Source organism: Heterodontus francisci, chromosome 25 (assembly GCF_036365525.1).
Source record: "Heterodontus francisci isolate sHetFra1 chromosome 25, sHetFra1.hap1, whole genome shotgun sequence".
NCBI classification, from domain to species: domain Eukaryota; kingdom Metazoa; phylum Chordata; class Chondrichthyes; order Heterodontiformes; family Heterodontidae; genus Heterodontus; species Heterodontus francisci.
The window spans coordinates 24,704,093-24,721,945 of record NC_090395.1 but is presented as its reverse complement, the minus strand read 5'-3'; positions in this window follow the sequence as shown (position 1 = coordinate 24,721,945).

The window sequence follows — 17,853 nt, the reverse complement described above, 5'->3', positions numbered from 1 at the left end:
CAAGTCTAGGCGTAACAAAGGCATGGTTGAGCATTTCAGCAGGAGAAGAGCTGAGGCAGGGGCAGAGTCAGGTAAGGTTACGAAGCTGGAAGTGGGTGGTCTTAGTAATCATGCAGATCTGTGGTTGGAAGCTCATTTCAGGGTCAAATATACAACGAAGGATGCGACCAGTATGCTTCAGGTTTAGACAGTTGCCGGGGTGAGGGATGAAGTTAGTGGCGAGAGAACAGAGTATGGAGCAGTGATGAAAATAATGGCTTCGGTCTTCTTGGTATTTAATTGGAGAAAGTTTCTGCTCATCCAATACTGGATGTCGAACAAGCAGTCTAACAATTTAGAGAAAGTGGAGGGGTTGAGAATGGTCGTGGTGAGGAAGGGCTGGGTGATGTCAGTGAACATATTGAAACTGATGTGGTGTTTTCAGATGATGTCACTGAATAACAGGATATGAGGAGAAATAGGAGGGGGCCAAGGATATATCCTTGGGGGACACAGAGGTAATGGTGCGGGTGTGGGAATAGAAGGCATTGCAGATGATTCTCTGGCAACGATTAGATAGCTAAGAATGGAATCAGGTGAGTGCAATTTCACCCAGCTGGACAATAGCGGAGAGGTGTTGGAGGAGGGTGGTGTGGACAACCACATCAAAGGCTCCAAACAGATAGAAAATAACGAGGAAGGATAGTTTATCTTTGTCACAGTCGCATAGGATGCCATTTGTGATTCTGATAATAGCCGTGTCAGAAGCAGAAACTTGATTGGAGGGATTCAAGCATGGTAGTTCTGGGAAAGTTGGACACGGAATTGGGTGCAGACAACACATTCAAGTACCTTGGGGAGGAAAGGGAGGTTGGAGAAGGGATGGTAACTGCAACAGCAATGATAACAGCAAGGCTTGCAACTAAAAATAGATGAAGTTGGTAACTTAACTACTGTTGCACTTTTAAAAACGAATGACAATGATGTGAAGTGAGAAAAAAACTTGAATTTGAGAAAAAGGATAGTCCCAGTATTCAAAACATTCTAAATTTTCCTTCACAGTCCAAAAATTTACAAAATGAAGTTAAGAAGAAGGAGAAGTTACTAAAGACAATGGAGAATAAGGTAAAAGCAGAAAAGACCTTGGAAATCTTACATACTTCATAAACAAGGAACAACCATCAAACAGTCAAATATGTTTTCAAATTTAATTCAAACAAACTGAAATAATGAACAGTTTTTAATAGCAATTAGAGACATGGGGCTGGGATATGAGCTTGGAAGCAGGAATGGAGTGTGGGCTGCTATTTTGAGGCCAGTAAATCTGGAAGAATAGGTTTCTCGCAAGTCCTACTGAATTCACGGAAGGACCTGATTACCCTTTTTTTAACTCTGTTTCCTGGCGACAGTCAACCAGATTGGGAGGCTGGAAGGCTGCCAGGTGGGTAGGCCTTTGGCACTAAGTCGCAACTGAGGAGAGGAGGGAGGGATCAGAGGCCTCGGGGAGGCAATTGGTGGAGATTGGAAGAGTTGGTGGTGTAGGATATTGAAGGCCTTGTGGGGGAGATCAGAAGGGTTGGTGGGAGAGACCGGAAGTGTCTGTGGTGGAGGAGATTGGAGGCCTTCTTGGGGAGATCAGAAGAGTTGGGGGGGGGATCAGAAGGATCGGGGGTGGGCAGGGGGATAAAACAGAACCGTTGGAGGGGTGTCCAGTCACGCGATTGGTTGAAGCAGGAAAACTGGATCGAGCAGGTCAAATACCTCCTGGATTCAGCAGTGCCTCCCTCCCTTTAGTTGATGGATTACCCAGGAAACCTGGCTGGCCAAAGTTAAGTTTAAAATAGTGGCTAATTCTGAGGCATTCAACCTCATTATAATATTTAAATGATCACCCGTCCCTTGCGAGCAGATTGTTTGCCCGACCCCGCCAGGAAGTTTTCAGACTTTTTACCTATTTACATGCCACATGACCCAATTCCACCCATTCTTTGGGGGTAAAACTCCCTCCATAGAAAATAATTAGGCCTGAAACAACCACGGCTGTGAAATTCCAAAGCTTTTTCAGCATTTCTAGGGCCTAAAAGCATGGCAAATGTTTTCTATAGCTTAGCAATTGGGGTGAAAGCCAGTTTCACGGTTCCACCTACTTGAGGCAGGAAGTCCCGCCTAATAGAGCTGCCGGCCAATCACCGGGCCGGCAGCTCTCTGTCCCAGCAGCGTCACCGGGAACGGTGGCCACTGCTGGGTCTGCAGCCCAGCTTCAAGATGAAGATGTCAGGGAGCCTGGAACCAAGGTAAGTTTTTGTTGCCTCGCTGGAGGGGATCGTTTGGGCCCCGGCGAGGTAAGGGTGGTCGATTGGGGGGATGAGAGGCATGTTGGGTGTTGGGGGTGGTTGGGGCAGTGGGGGCTGATCATGAGGAACCCACCCCAGGCAGTCAGAGAGCCGCCTGCTTTTGTCAAGCGGCTTCTCTCGGGCCTGGGCATCTCGACTAGCCACGAGTAAAATCCCTGTGGCGGCGGGCGGAGGCCCTTAAGTGGCCACTTGATTGGCCTGGGGCGGGCGGGCCATTTTTCACTGCCGCTGCCCTGCGTAAAGTGGTGGCGGGAGGGGGTTGGGAAGGGCCCCCCCGAGTCTCCCGCTCCCCCTGCCACCTTCCTGCTCTTTGCGGGAGGGTACTAAAATTCCATCCATGGTGTCTGAGAACTGTCAAAGGCAAACAACTATTGATTTTTGTCTGGATAAATTCGAGAGGCTTCCCTTGGTCTGGAGGCTGAAAGGAAGAAACAAAGCCTAGCAGTCAGTTGCACAGCCTAAAGAGAGAGAGGGAGTCATGTGGGCTGTTTCTGGGGAGACAGCTGGTCTGAGAGGTCTCAGATCACTGATACAGCAAAAGACTTCTAAGATTTGAACCGGTTTGAAGGCTCAAGGTTTGCAGAGGATAAAAGACCAATGGGGTCACCAAAGATTGCCTTATTAGTGGAAGTCCATTCGAATGTACTTGAAAGAAGGGAGGGAAGAGGATGTTGGCTTTGAGAAGGACAGTGGGTGACCCAATACATTGCAGTTGGGAGGAGTTTGGGTCTTTTAACTGCAAGGATACCTTTTCTGTTGAGAACACTGTGTAACGTATAAATGTGGTGTGGAGTTTTCGAGTGTGTTAGTAAATTAATGGAAATTACCTTTCTCTGTAATTTAGTGTATTATCTATCTACTGTTTCGTTAATGTTGATTTTTAGTTTAGTGGTTACAGTAAAAATGTGAAATTTTGTGTAATTCTTTGATCAGTCTGGGAAGTTCCTGGGCTGAATTTTACTAGCACTTTAAAGATGGTGATTCGCCACGTGTACCGCCCGTCACGGAGCCGGCACGATATTTAGCACGGCAGCTCATTATAATGCACGTGACACGCCGCCCTTCCAAATGACGTGGAGGGACCGGTGCTGGGTCAGGTGCTCGTCAGGTACTGGGGCCCTATTTAAAGGGCAGCCAGCACAGCATTAATGTCTCCACTCCAATACAAGAGCTGCACAGAGAAGCCACAGAAGATTCATCTAAGTTTTTTGACAACCCCAAATTCAGAAGATGTCATAAGAGGGGCATTGCAGGGTGGCCGCACGGTTCAGTGGTGCCTCTCTGCTCACTCTTGTCCAGGCTGTGTGGGCAAGGTGGGAGATCCTCTTCCCCAGCGATGTCAAGAAGAAGCCCTCCTGCCTGGCCAAGGCAGCCTGACTGGAGGTGGCAGAGGTGGTCAGTAGCCGTAGAGCCATCCGGCTTTGCAAAAGTAAGTGGCATTTTATATCAGGGCTCCATTGAACCTGGGTGTGCCCACACAGAGTGGCATATGTATGCCACTGCCATGGCAAAGATATGGAGGTTGGGCAGGGAGGAAAGACATGACATAAATGGAAGAATGTCTGATAGAACTTACTCTTGTCTGCTGCTCAGAGTATGGCACCTACATGAGTGGCTCACTCAGTAGTTCACACTGAGCAACCCCCACCTTTGGGCCCAGAACCCCTCTTGTGACATGTGTCATGTTGTTTATCTGCCATGCTTGATATCTGTCTCCTTGCTCTTCCAGGCTAAGAGGGCCCACAATGCAAGGGAGGTGAGCCGCACCGATGGAGGCGTGCCAGACATCAGAAGGCTCACTAATGCTGAGGCGGAGGCCCTGGAGATCTCTGCGATCCATGTAGAGCACTCATTCGGTGACGTAGAGCTTGGGGTCCTGGGTGAACATATGTTCATTTGATATAAACAATGATCATGTGAAATTGTTGTTGTTTGAGACAATGCTGTCATAATTGTGACATGCGCAACTTCAAGACTGCCAGTGTGCTCCCCATTATATCTTCCAGGGCAACGCTCTGAATCGCTCCGGCTGGCCCATGACACCTCCCACACCTCGGAGGAAGAGACATCCTCTGAGGAAGCAGCATCCCATGACACTAACTCACCTTCCACCAGCACAGTTACTGTCACCTCAGTGGGTAGTCGTTTGGCCTTAGAGTCTGTGTCACAAGCTGGTGAGAGCACTGCACACGCACCCGAGCAAATGACTGAGGCTGAGAAAGCCGACATCCCTGACAGTCGGAGGGCTGTGGGTGGCCAGGCCCATGCTGAGCCCCAGGCTATCGATGACCTTATGTTGTTGGCAGCACAGGGCATGCTGGAGCTGCAGCAGCAGACCTGACAACATTTGGTGGAGATACCACAGGCCATGCGCAGCCTTGAGCAGACGATGGGGGAGTCCATCCAGGCCATGACAGCTGCCATGTCCCAGGCATATAAGCGCATGCTTTCCTCCATGAAGAAGATGTTAGTCCTTCTCGTGAGCTAGATTCCATTGATTCGCACTGATCTGCAATGCCTCGCTGCGGACATGACATCCACTCAGCAGGGCAAGAAAGGGACTGGGGCATGGAGACTATCCCTGCAACTGGCCCTTCCCGGGAGAGCAGAGGGGTTCAAATGAGCCCTGAGACAGAAGTGACGAGCCTGCGCGCCATATCTGGGGTCCCCCCTCAAGCTGATTCCAATATGGGACGCCAGCCCCTCCGCCCCACCACCGGTGAGTTAAGCTCCAGCAGCCATGACTTCTGAGAAGAGTTCTGCGCTGACACAGGATTCCCCCAGTTAGCCGGGGCCCTCCAGGGCTCATGCGCGCAGAGGACAACCGCCAAAGTCATCCATAGCCAAAGGGCAATCTGATCAGCAGCCTTCCTCCAGTCAGGCTGTTAGCGCAGAGGTTGCACCATGAAGGAGCGCCCGCAAGCATTTAAAGAGAACGCCGTGACACAAATGGGAATGCACAGGTGCCACAACACTATAAAAAGTTATCTCACTAAATGTTGTGCACTAACATGTGAGTGGTTTTTACTATATGAATGACGTGTGCCAGCATGCACTGCTCATGTCTCCTCCCTTTACATCAAGGGGCCTTTCAGAACTGCCAATGTATGCAATAATATCATTGCCATACCAGCATTATTCATGTGCGTCTCGACGAATGCAGTAACATGGACAATGGCTCAGTCTACTGTTGCAGATGCGGACTGCTGCACAACAGGTGAATGAGGGTGCTGTGTGGCTTGCAGTGCTCATGGTGGTTCCTATGGCGTGGAGAACCTTCGATCAATAAGGCGTTGCCATGCCTCGCTTGTTCACTGCATGCGGCGCCTGAATGTTCTCTGTCCTCCCATGCGCCTTTTCTGCTGTAAGTCCTCTGCGTCCTCATCGTCCGAGGAGGAATCTTGCTGATGTCTGTCCTCATCCTGCAAGGCCTTCCCCCTATTGAGTGCGTAGTTGTGCAGAGCATAGCAAACAGCAACGATATGAGCTACCCTTTCCGGTTAGTACTGCAGGGCACCACCTATCTATCCAGGCAACGGAAGCCTATTTTCAGCATGCCTGCTCAATGGTGGCTGTTGTAGCTCTGTGGCTGGCGTTATATCTCTCTTCTGCAGCAATGGTGGGGTGTCTCACTTTGTTCAGGAGCCATGTCTCCAAGAAGCCACCCCTCCATCTGAGCCAGTTCAGTGAACAGCAGCGGCAGCTAGGACTGGCGCAGGATGAAGGTGTCATGGCAGCTGCCTGGAAAGCGGGTATAGATTTGCACAAACTGTTTCTGGTTATCACATACTAGCTGTATGTTGAGCGAGTGGAAGCCCTTATAGTTTACATATGCATCTGGCCGCCCAACATGGTGCAGTCTATGACCCCTTGCACCTGTGGGAATCCCACGATGAAGCTGAAACCGATGGCCCTCTGGGCCTGGCTCCCAGGGTCCACCGTGAAGCGGACATATTGACGCCCCGCTGGTACAGGGCATCGGTGACCTCCCTGATGCAATGGTGCACCGCTGACTGTGTGACCCCATAAAGGTCTCAGGTGGGCCCCTGAAATGATGCAGAGGTGTAAAAGTAACGCCTTTATTAAAAGAGCTGCTGTCACTTTGAGGGCCACAGACATAGGATGTCCACCGAAGCCCAATGGTTGCAGGTCATCATTGAGAAGGGCACAGAGATGTGTCACTGCCTCTCTCAACATCCGCAGTCGCCTCTGACACTGGCGCTTAGACATCTGCAGGTATATCATGTGGGACCTGTAGATGCGCAGCGATCTGTAGTGGTGAGCTCTCCTTGGGGGCTGTTGCTGCTCACGACTGGGGGCCTCTATGTGGTGCACCTGCCTGCTGGTTTTGCCTGCAGCGCATATGTATCCTCACGACAAGCAGATCATTGAATATAGGGTGAAACATCCCCATGTCCAAGTTGCAGTTCAACTCGGTTCCTTCACTTCTTCATAGGTACCTAACAGTGCAGAGATTGATGTTGACTGGTACATCAGGTGCTTTCATGCATCAACTATGTGGCTTGGCATTGCCCCGTCTTAGCTCCCACTAAGAGTGGCACAGCATGACCACAATCAGATTGTAACATCTGCATCGATTGGCCCACCAGCCAGATAACTTTTACACACCTCCCATTTCTGGCACCCTCCCCACACACAGGGTGACTGGAGTGCTATTGTTCCCTCACTCACACAAACAAACAATGGCTCAGAGAGGCCACCCTTTATGGAGGGAGGGTACACAGTACCTCCCTACATGTCTGCAAAGTTGCACCCCCCCGGTAATGCCATCCTCCATCCCACCTCCGTACACATGCTTGCCGGGTTGCGCCCCAGTAATGTCATCGGCCCTCCTGCCTCCATATATGCTCTTGCAGAGTTACGCCCCCAGTATTACCATGCCTGCAGAGTTGTCCTCCCGGTAAGACCATCCCCCCTCCCACCTCTCTTCATGCCTGCAGAGCTGCGCCCCCGATAAGACCATCCCCCCTCCCACCTCTGTACTCAGACTTGCAGAGTTGTGCCCCCGGTAAGACCATCCCCGCCCCCCCCCCCCACCTCCCTTCATGCCTGCAGAGTTGCACCCTCGGAAGGACCACCCTCCCCCCCCCCCCCACCTCCCTTCATGCCTGCAGAGTTGCATCCCCAGTAAGACCATCCTCCCTCCCACCTCCATACACACACCTGCAGAGTTGCAGCCCGGCAAGACCATTCCCTGCACCCTCCCCACCTCCGTACAAACGCATGCAGAGTTGAGACCTGCCTTGCAAGACTTAATTGCAGAGGCTCCGATGACTGCTACTTCTGCTGTCCCACCGGCTTTTCTTAGTCGTGAACTGGACGACACGTGAGAGACACCGATTCACAGGAAAATGTGGAACTGTGGACTGAGAGCAAGCGGGATGCATAATGAGGCAAGGTAAGTCGTGCTTTGAATATTTAAATTGGGGTGCCGCCGCCAGTAAAATGGGGTGGGGCCTTCCCGGCATCGGGGAGCGTGGCGGGCCTCTCCCGGAAGTATTTTCCGGGCCCCCTCACCATAACCCCTGACGTCGGGGTCTGGTAAAATCCAGCCCCATATCTCTTGTTTTAAAGTTAGTGGTCTCTACTGAGGTTGTAACAATACCTATCAGTCGTTTTCTGTAGGCCATCCCATTCACGTCCTCATTTGAATCTTCTGTAGCAGAACTCGTGTGCAACCTCGCCCTTGGGTGAGCTGGCACCTGTGCGACCTTTGTGCCCTGCACTGGCTACAGGCCACACATGCTGTTATATTACCAAGTGCTGCACCTGCCTCCAAACTATCTTCTGTATCTAGGCTAATGGCTGCAAGTTTGAGAGTGAGTGATGGTGTTTCTTCTTCGCCACTGTCTTCTGGCTCTTTCAACTCCTTCTCTACCACCACTGCCTGGCCAGGTGACAGTTCTTGTGGATCTGAAAGGAGAATGGCACAAGGGTAGTGATGAGGGGAGAGGAGAAAGTAAGAGATGCATGCTTAGACCAGTTTCAGTTTGTAAATCAAAAGACAGCATGGTTGAGGGGGTAAGTGGAAGGAAGATTTGGTACAACCATATCAGCATCCACAATGATTTCAGCCCTGCCTCTGGTCATAGTGATTCGAATAAAGGCGAGCACTGTCATGTAGCCGTGCCTGCCCCCACTTGTTAGGTACTGCTGCCTCCATTTATGCACCACCTTGTCCTGCAAGAGAGAAGGAAGTGTGTCAGTGAGTGTGGTGCAACATGTTTAGATGACTGTCATAGTTGAATAGCTGGAAGTGTGTGCAAGCTGTGGGGTGTGTGTATGAGGCCTGCAACAGTGCTAAATGTGTGAGTGTGAGGTAAAGCTATGAATGTTAGGTATGAGTTGTGATTGATAGAGATTCTTTGTAGGTGAGTGATAGGGGTGCAGTGCATTCAGCAGCGTCTGAGACTGGCGGGGCAGTTCATGGAATATGGCATTTGACAATGAATTTACTGACCTTGACCACTCATTTGAGGTCTTTAAACTTGCTGTGGTACTGTATCCTGGTCCTCAGCCCTATACTCCTGACATTGACCGCTACAGCTGCTTGCTCCCACTGCCTCTGAGAGTTTGTCTGGAGGTCCTCTTGGCCCCCTGAGGCTAGAGTCCAAAGTCTGCTGAAAGTTTGACTCCTGGTAACTGGAGCTGAGAATGGGTTTTTTCAACTTTGTTTGCCTTGAACATGGACAGTGTTGGGCTTGCTTCTGACTACCTGTGGGACCCCCCCACCCCGCACATTAGATATTTTGCTCTACCACGACATGAGAACTTCTGAGGAGCAAATACCAAATCCTCAATGGACATAACTTTGTTTATCCTAATTATGGAGGAGAAGGAGAAGCAGGAGAGGATGTAGAACCAGCGGATAAGGCAGCATTTGAGGAGGATGTACCCTTCAAGATATTGACCTCAAACCCAATGAATATCCAGGCAACATAGGTCCTGTGAAGTGCTTAGTGAGGATCATTATGTTAGAAGCATGCGATTTACCAAGGAACCAAAAGGAGAGCCGTGCCAGTCACTATGTAACAACCAGCATCTAACTGTCTTCTGTCTGTACAGCCTATCTGTTTCTATGAAGTTTACAACCATATCCACCTTATATGGCACCAGGTTCTTTCAATTAGTCATGTGCAATATCACCAAGAATGCACATATTAATCAGGTCATTGACACACATTACCGTAGAGCTGGGGCAATTAAATAGTTTGGAATCACTGCAAGGCAACAGTGAGCTAATAAATTTCAGGTGTTGCTGGGAGGGTGAAACTGATGGCAGCCACATTTGCTTTGCAAGCTCCCATGGTCAACTTTCTCAACTTCTTGGACAGAAAGGAGTTCAGCCTACCTGTGCTCTTCAAGGAAGAAGATCACGCCAATGGATGGCTTGTAAGTGAAATGGTGTACCAGTATCACAAGAGATGCTCCTCTGCCACAATAAGCTTGTAGGACTGAGGTGGTCATCCTCATGGCAACTTGCTTCTGGAAGCAAGCTGATTCTGACTGCATTTTTGGGGATGTGGCTGGCACAAATCTGGGGCTGGATTTCACTCCGGGGTTCGGAAGCCAACAGCTGGATCATTTCCAGTTCCAGACCCTGCACCGTGTCAGCATCAGTGATGTGACTTCATTTTTTTAAAGGGAAAGGACCTAATTGGACCAGAGGCAAGTTTGGCACCCAATTAGTGGCATCGAGATGTGTGGGCTGGAGGCGGGAACTCACGTCGGAGGGCAATTTTAAAAGGCAAATGACAGCCATGACTGGGTTTACCATTGTAAGACTCTTAAAAAGGGGGCCTTCTAAGGCCCTGACCCCACACTGAGTATCAATTGCATGAAACAGTCTTTGAATACAATTTCCACTTTATGTGGAACACCTTTATTAATTCACCAAGCAATAGTATATACTTAGAACACAAGTTGCTTAGTAGGCCCACGTACAGGAGCTTGTTCCCGGGTGGTCAGGTCCGCTGAACGACTTCTCCTGCACGACTTTCTGTGACTGACCTCGTCACACTTCCTGGCTGCAGCAACAATGTCCTTGTGAGCTGTGGCTTTTTACGCCTTTCTGACTCTGGTTCCTTACTATATCAGGTAATGTTTTTAATTGGGTCATCTGATTGGGTTTCAGTGTCTTATCAATCCCACCATGGCTATGCAAGACCACCTGCATGTGGTCATATTCTGCTGTCAGCAGGGGTGGGGGTCTTAGGTGCATACCACCCATGGATGTGATAACTGCATCTTGATAAGGTAAGAAGGACACCATTCGCATATATTTCAAAAGGCCATTGTCGATGAGAGTGGTTGTAGACAGGCTGCTTGATGTTTTAACACCACAGGCTACCACATCAGTGGCATATCCTGCCTTGTCTGTGTGTGTATTTGGAGATCCTTGTTCAGTTACGCTGGCTTTTATTTTTAAAAAGTCCGATATGAACTCCAGCGATGATGTTTTCAGTCAGAATTCTTCTTTCTTCATCCCGATGTCCTCCGCCTCCATATTCTTACCACCCGGTGAGCTCCATACGCTGGTCCACACCACAACAGGTTACATTTTACTTATTAACAGAAATGCAGGAGATATTAACAAATGCCTCACAGCTGTTAGGACCAAGGCATGAGTAATGTACTGTTAATTCAGTCCCACTACTCCACAGGTAACAGCATATCAAATAATGTTTCCCACCTACTGAAGAATAGCCAAATTAAACACTGTACTTTTTCTCCCAGAATAAAGCACGCCAAAGCAGGTTTCTTTAAACAACAACATTAACTATTTATTAGAAAAGAAATAATAGGTTTTAATTTCTAACGGGATAAATCTATATATATATCTGAAAAAATCCCTTATTCTCTTAACCCTCATGCACATATACATACATTCAAAAAGAAACCGGTTAACTGGGGGAAAAGGATTTTTGATTTACAACTGTTTCTTAGGAGTAAAAGAAATAATAAAAAAAAATTGAGTTTCACATTCAGGTAGGATGTTTTGGGTATGGTGAGGTATCCCAGAGTTGGATAGTCAGATGCCACTCGAGGTCTCTCCAGATGAGGTTGATGAACGGTCTGTGTTGGGTGAGTGTTCACAGCAATTTAACTGCAAAAGGCATTACATAGATCTTCCACCAGGGGTGTAGCAATAGGTCTGCTTAGGTTTTGGAACAGCAGTCTAGCAGTAGAAGAATTCTTCAGATTTCAGGATTTCTTAGCACACAGGAGGCAGCAGAAATCTCACTGGATGCAGGAATTCTTCAGAGACCGGAGGCAACAGGAATCTGCCACCTTTCAAGTGCTAGATTCCTTTTCAAGAGATGCAAGTCTCCTTTACAGAAAAAGTTAAAACTTTTCTGGGTCTCTTGCTCCAGGCAAATCAAAGCAAAGATTTCAGATGCCTGCCCTTTATCCAATTCACTGGCTTTTTTAAAAGGTCCAAGGTGAAAAAAACCTTCCTGAACATGGTCATATGCCCAGACACAGTGTCTCTTGTCCTTCAAAACAAACTGCTCTGAGGAAAGGTCAAACCCCTGTGGTTTCCTTGAAACTACTGGCCTTCCTGTCCTTTTACAAGTTGAACTTCCTTTCAAAGCACCCATAAAGTTTAACCCTTGTTATGAACTTCCTTTCAAAACATTGCAGGAATTCCAACTATTTGTAAGTGTCTTCCACCGAGCAAAAAATCCTTTTCTCAGCTTTTAAAACACACAGAATTCTAAGTTTTCTTTTGGAAAACAAAACACTTGTAACACAGCATAACAAAAATACAAGAGATATCCAAATGCCTTACACCGTTGCCTTTGAAAATGGAGCAGCAGGGCAAGCAGAAGGCCAGTGATGACCTTAACAGCTGCAGGTAGGGAACTGCCACGGGTACTACGAGGCCCCAGTTCATTGTGCACAAGACCACAAATGTCAGGATAGGCGCAGTCTCATATGGCACTGGCACTCTGTCATTTGCAGCGGTTGACTCTTGGATGGTACACCCGATGTTGTGGGTATCGCCCTCTTCCCCTTCGAGTCCCTCTCTCTGCTTCTCTGGCCTCTTACTGACCAGGAGGTGCATCTGTTGATGTTTATCCTCTACTCTCTCCAATGTCAGAGTAGCCTGCTCCCATCTCAACAGCTTCACCTTCCACTATTGGGTTTACCAGGGCTTCCTCAATCTGTCTCTCATGCTCGTGATGCCAGCAGCCTCACATCCCTCTCAAGAATCCAAGCACTCACTCCACACACAGTCAAGCCTCTCAGCACCAGCAATGGCAACTCTGTGCCACTGCATGAGCAACTGTGTTTAAAATTCCCATTTCATACAACTTTTGCATACTGCAGTCATAAGCACTCATGGCTCCCTACTGTATTCCTGACAACTGTGCTTGAACATGCCCCAGGCCCTCCATTTTCCCCATGCCTCTTAATTGAAAATTTCAAACTGTTGCTCACCAGTGTCCTAACGAGCTCAACAAGCAATTAATTGGAGGCATGTGGGTTGCCAGCTCCTGCCGCCGCCCTCCATTTGAAAATCACATTGCATCCCTGAGGCATCGGGAACAGTGAGGCTTTCCAAATGTGCGATTTTTCGGGCCCGCCGACACCCAAACTTTGCAAATTTTGTAAGGCATTTGGATATCTCTTTGTCTGAAAATTCACCCATGATGTCTGAAGCTCTGATTGGAAAGCTGGATGATTTCTCAGAAGTACCCCATGTGTAGTCTGTCATGCATTATGCAATAGTGCATGGAAGAAAACTGCCAGAGTGATCAACATAGTCTAATTGGGCATATTCACCAATATGCCACAAACTATACTTACATTCAATTAGTTTGCAAGGAACATGGGAGCTGCTATCACGATCTGGATCAACCAAAAGCCAGACCTAGAACTGTTCCAGCTGCTGCGAGGTTACTTACTGCTCAGATGCATAGCTTGTGACAGTACTGTCCAGCTGAGGCTTCAAACCTACATCTCCTTCCAGGCATGTTGCAAACTTGCCCTAAGGGGATGGTGCCATGCTGTGGCAAACAGAACTACTATTTGCAGTACCACCTCTATTTCAGTAGCAATCAAATAGGTGCTAGGTTGCTCTGTCATTCACTGTGGGATTTGTGCTTGTACATTGCATTTCCTTTCACTTTAGCCTGTCCCTCTCTCCCTTTATATGTGGCCAAAGCTTCAATGGGTTGCAAAGCCTTTTAGCTTTTCCTTAATCTGTAAAGATTTTTGTCCCCTTATTCTGACACTTACTTTTAATTCCTTGAGTCCCTTTAAATTCACCTTCATGCAACTTTTCTCTTTCACCACGATTGAGCTTCCCGTATATATCCAAATTTGCTCCAGGAATTATGCATAATTATAATTTTAAACTGAACACACATCTCTGTGCAAACACCACACTGAGCCTTGCATTCATTTCTATTATCGGAAGTAAACTGATCCTGCATTAAAAAGTCTACATTGTTAGCTCCAGCTAAGGAGTTAGTGCCACCACAAGCATGATGGGTTAAAGGACCTTCTGTGCTGTATACTAGATAATTTTCACATTTTTAGGATGTTGCCAATATTTTATACATTTATTTATATATAGATATATGTTATTAATCTTTTGAGGTACTGCAAAAAGGGAGGGGTGGAAATTATTCTTGTATGATAGCGCAAAACAAGCAATAGCAGATTGACAGTCCATTTTACACCTCGCTCAATTATCCTTTGCATTGAAGTCAAGATCAATTTCACCCCTAGGGACTCAAAACCAAGTGTAGTCCTAAGGTGAAGCAGAAAAAGAGGGCAGGTTATATTTGAACCAAGGCAATCACTTTAAAAGCATACGGGTTCAAATTCCAGCATGGGAGCTGGTGGAATTTAAATACAATAAATTAATAAATTCAATTGACTAATAAGAAAATCCGTAATTGAAAGCTTGTTTCAGTATTGGTGACCATGAAATGACCATTGATTGTTGTAAAAACCCATCTGGTTCAGTAATGTCCTTTAGGGAAGGAAATCTGCTGTCCTTACGTTGTCTGGTTTATATGTGACTCCTGATGCACAGTAATGTGGTTGACTCGTAACTACACTCTGAAATAGCCTAGCAAGTCATTCATTTATACAAAATCGCTGCACAAAATTGAAAAGGAATAAAACTGCACGGAACACCGAGCATCAACCTAAGCACCAGAAACAACAGCAAATCCAGCCCTGACAACCCTGCAATGTCCTCCTTACTAATATCTTGGGACTTGTGCCAAAATTGGGAGAGTGGTCTCACAGACTCGTCAAGCAGCAGCCTGACATAGTCATTGTCATACTCATGGAAACATACCTCACATCCAATATACCAGACACCATCAACATTCCTGGGTATGTCCTGTCCTACTGTCAGGACAGACTCACCAAAGTTGACGGCACAGTGGTATACAGTCAGGAGGGAGTTGCCCTGGGAGTCCTCAGCATTGATTCCGGACCCCATGAAGTTTCATGGCATCAGGTCAAACATGGGCAAATAAACCTCTTGCTGATTACCACCTACTGCCTCCCTTAGCTGATGCGAAGCCCCCCACCAGTGGCGGTTGCACAGCGCCTCCAGTACAGTGACAAATTTAAATAAGCAGCATCCATTCTAAATGTGCCATAACACCAACCACCTCCCACCTTAAAAGGAGGAAAAGAAGAAAAAAAGCAGAATCAGAAAAGGACAGCTAAGAGATAAGAGGAGAAAAGTAGAAGAAAGTGAGAAAGACCGAACTTGAGAGAGGAACAGCAAAGATAGGCAAGGGAGGTAACATATTTTCCACCATTTTGTATGCATTGCCATGGAAGATTGATTAATATATGAACAAACCAGAGGTAGGTAAGCAAATATTCTCCTGGCCCATATTATGCTTTTGCAACGTAGTTCTCATGAGATATCAAAGTAAGGCACGTCTAAAGTTTTAATTAGTCCTAAAACAAATTTGTTAAAGCCTTATTTTTCAGTTGTTCCAGTTGTAACAGTTTAATTAATGACTCTTGTAATTCTAGCTGAACTCCATGAAAAAGCAATTAGAAAATAAGAACAAGTCCACTGAAGAATTGAATCAAGAGGTACAGAACTTAGTTGAATATATGTGATATATATGTGAGTATTGCTGAAAATAGAGACATTTAGTTGAAGCTTTTCATCTTGCACTCATCAGGACAATTCACAAGAATACCAATGTAAGAGAACCAACAAATTTATACTGTATGAGAAGAGAGTACTGATTGGTTGGCAAGTGGACTCTGATTGGTAAAGGCGTTGCCTTGGAGAATGCACCAGTTTATGGTGACTGACAGCTAACTGCCAAGATTTGTCTGAAATTTAACCAAGGCATTGCCCTGAGTAATGAACCAGCAAATGGCTATCACTTATTTTGTTTAGCTGAAACAGCAACAGTGTGTGTACATGTTCTTTCTGTCTGCAAAGAACAGGGCCCTGTGTATTAGTCTATGTAGCTTCCAGTACGTGCAAATGCACCACACTGTGAGCCCAACTGACAATCTTAAATTGGTTGTCAGCATAATTCTTAGCACACTGAGGATTATTTAGCAAAAATTGTCCAATTGCGGAATCACATCTAATGTTGAACACTGTGTTTTGAGCTGTGCAAGCATGGGCTGGTTGGGTACGTCCTGTACCTTGCCCGTTGCAAACAGCGGAAGGGACATGTTGTTTGATATGATCTGCCAGCCTTTGGGACGTACGTCCTATATACCTAGCATCACACTGGCATTGAAATTCATATATCACATTCATCATTTGTGTGATAGGCAGAACGTCATTGCCTCTTTATATCTAATAGGTTCATACAATCCTGTATAAATTGTTCTTGCACTAAAGTCACCAGTTGTCTACACTTTAGTGCTGCTTACAGAACATTAGATGTGATTCTGCTAATGTCATTTCAAGCAAAAGCTTTATTAAGGCTCATTTGAATGCAAAAATATTTAAATGAAAACCAATTACAATTTCCTGGTATTTTTGCCAAGTTTGCCTTTGTCCTTTGTGCACCCATTTTGAGTAGATGCGAGGGAAGTTGCATTGGTGCAGAAGCTCTTAAATAGTCTTTAAGGCGGACAAAATTGGATAGCTTCTGATATCAGGCGCGGAGATTGCAATGAGCGATTATGCTGCACCCCTTCAAAATGATGCAGGCCGGATGTGCACTTTGCGCTGGTTGCTTATTATAATGATTGTGGTGTGCAGCCCAGTGCTGAATGCACTGCTGCGTGTCTGCCCCTTTGAACAGGTGGCCCAAGTTCATGTGAAGCTGGCACCATATAAAGCTAGCCTGCACTACTTAAGGCCAGACTGCACCTCTTAAAGGCAAGTACATTCTGGCTGCAGCAGGGACTGAAACTGCTTAATGAAGACTGGAAGATCAGGAGAAAGTTACAGAAATGGCGCAATAGGCCATCGAGCATGCCGTAGGTTTCTTGGATAGCATGCTAGAGGCCTTGGTGCAAGCGGCGAACAGGAAGAAAGAGGTCTTCCTTTTTCAGGGGCCAGAAGGCTCTGCAGACAAGTATTGAGAAAACAGTGGGAGCAGGTAATCATAGCAATCATTGCCAGCAGTTGTGCCCCAAGGACTTAAATGCAGTGTGCAAGAGATTTAGTGACCTAACATGAGTGGTTAAGGTCAGTGAATGCAACTTCACATGTCATATGCTACCAACTGCACCAATAGCCTCATACTACTCCATTTACTGCAGGCCCTTCAATTGCCAACCACCAAAATCTGTCAACCAGAACTCATAACCCACAGTAATAGCATCACCTTACCCTCACATTTTTAACACTGATGGAAGCTACACACTCACATCTCATAGTTTTCACATTGGCAACTATTTAACTGAGCAGGCAAACAACCCAAATACTCACACTGCACTACACTCAATGGTGTAGCTCAAACTATCAAGGATGACAGTATATTCCTGCCTAATGCATCTTCTCACATCCCACTTCATCATTCTGCAATCTGTTATGATTAACAATCTGCAGGTGATGTAAGCATGCACCTCTCGCTTTCCTCCCTTCCCTCACCCCAGCCCTGCCATTGTGCCTTTATGCTTTCAACTACCCATGAATTGGCACCTAGCCAGCCAGTGGAGTGGGAAGCTGAAGGCCGAGAGAGAGAAGAGTCTCAGGAAAATGAAACACTGTCACTCGATCTAACACTCACAGACACCAGCTCAGACATAGGCATTGTGAAAAAGAGGGTAGCATAGAGGCGAAATCTTGACATGGTGAGTCACCAGGCACGAATGGACTGTAGCCAGGGCAGGGAGAAGAGAATAGTGCGGGTTCCAGCTCCCTGGACGGCAAGGTCGCCCACAAATTCTGCTGCTAAGGACTCAGATAAGACCATTGATGGGACTCAGTACAGAGGAAGGCTGTGGCCATTCACACAAAATGCTTGGCACGCCTGTCAGAAAGCTTGCTGTCACTGTCAGGAAGTCTGGAACCAACTTGGCACAGGGC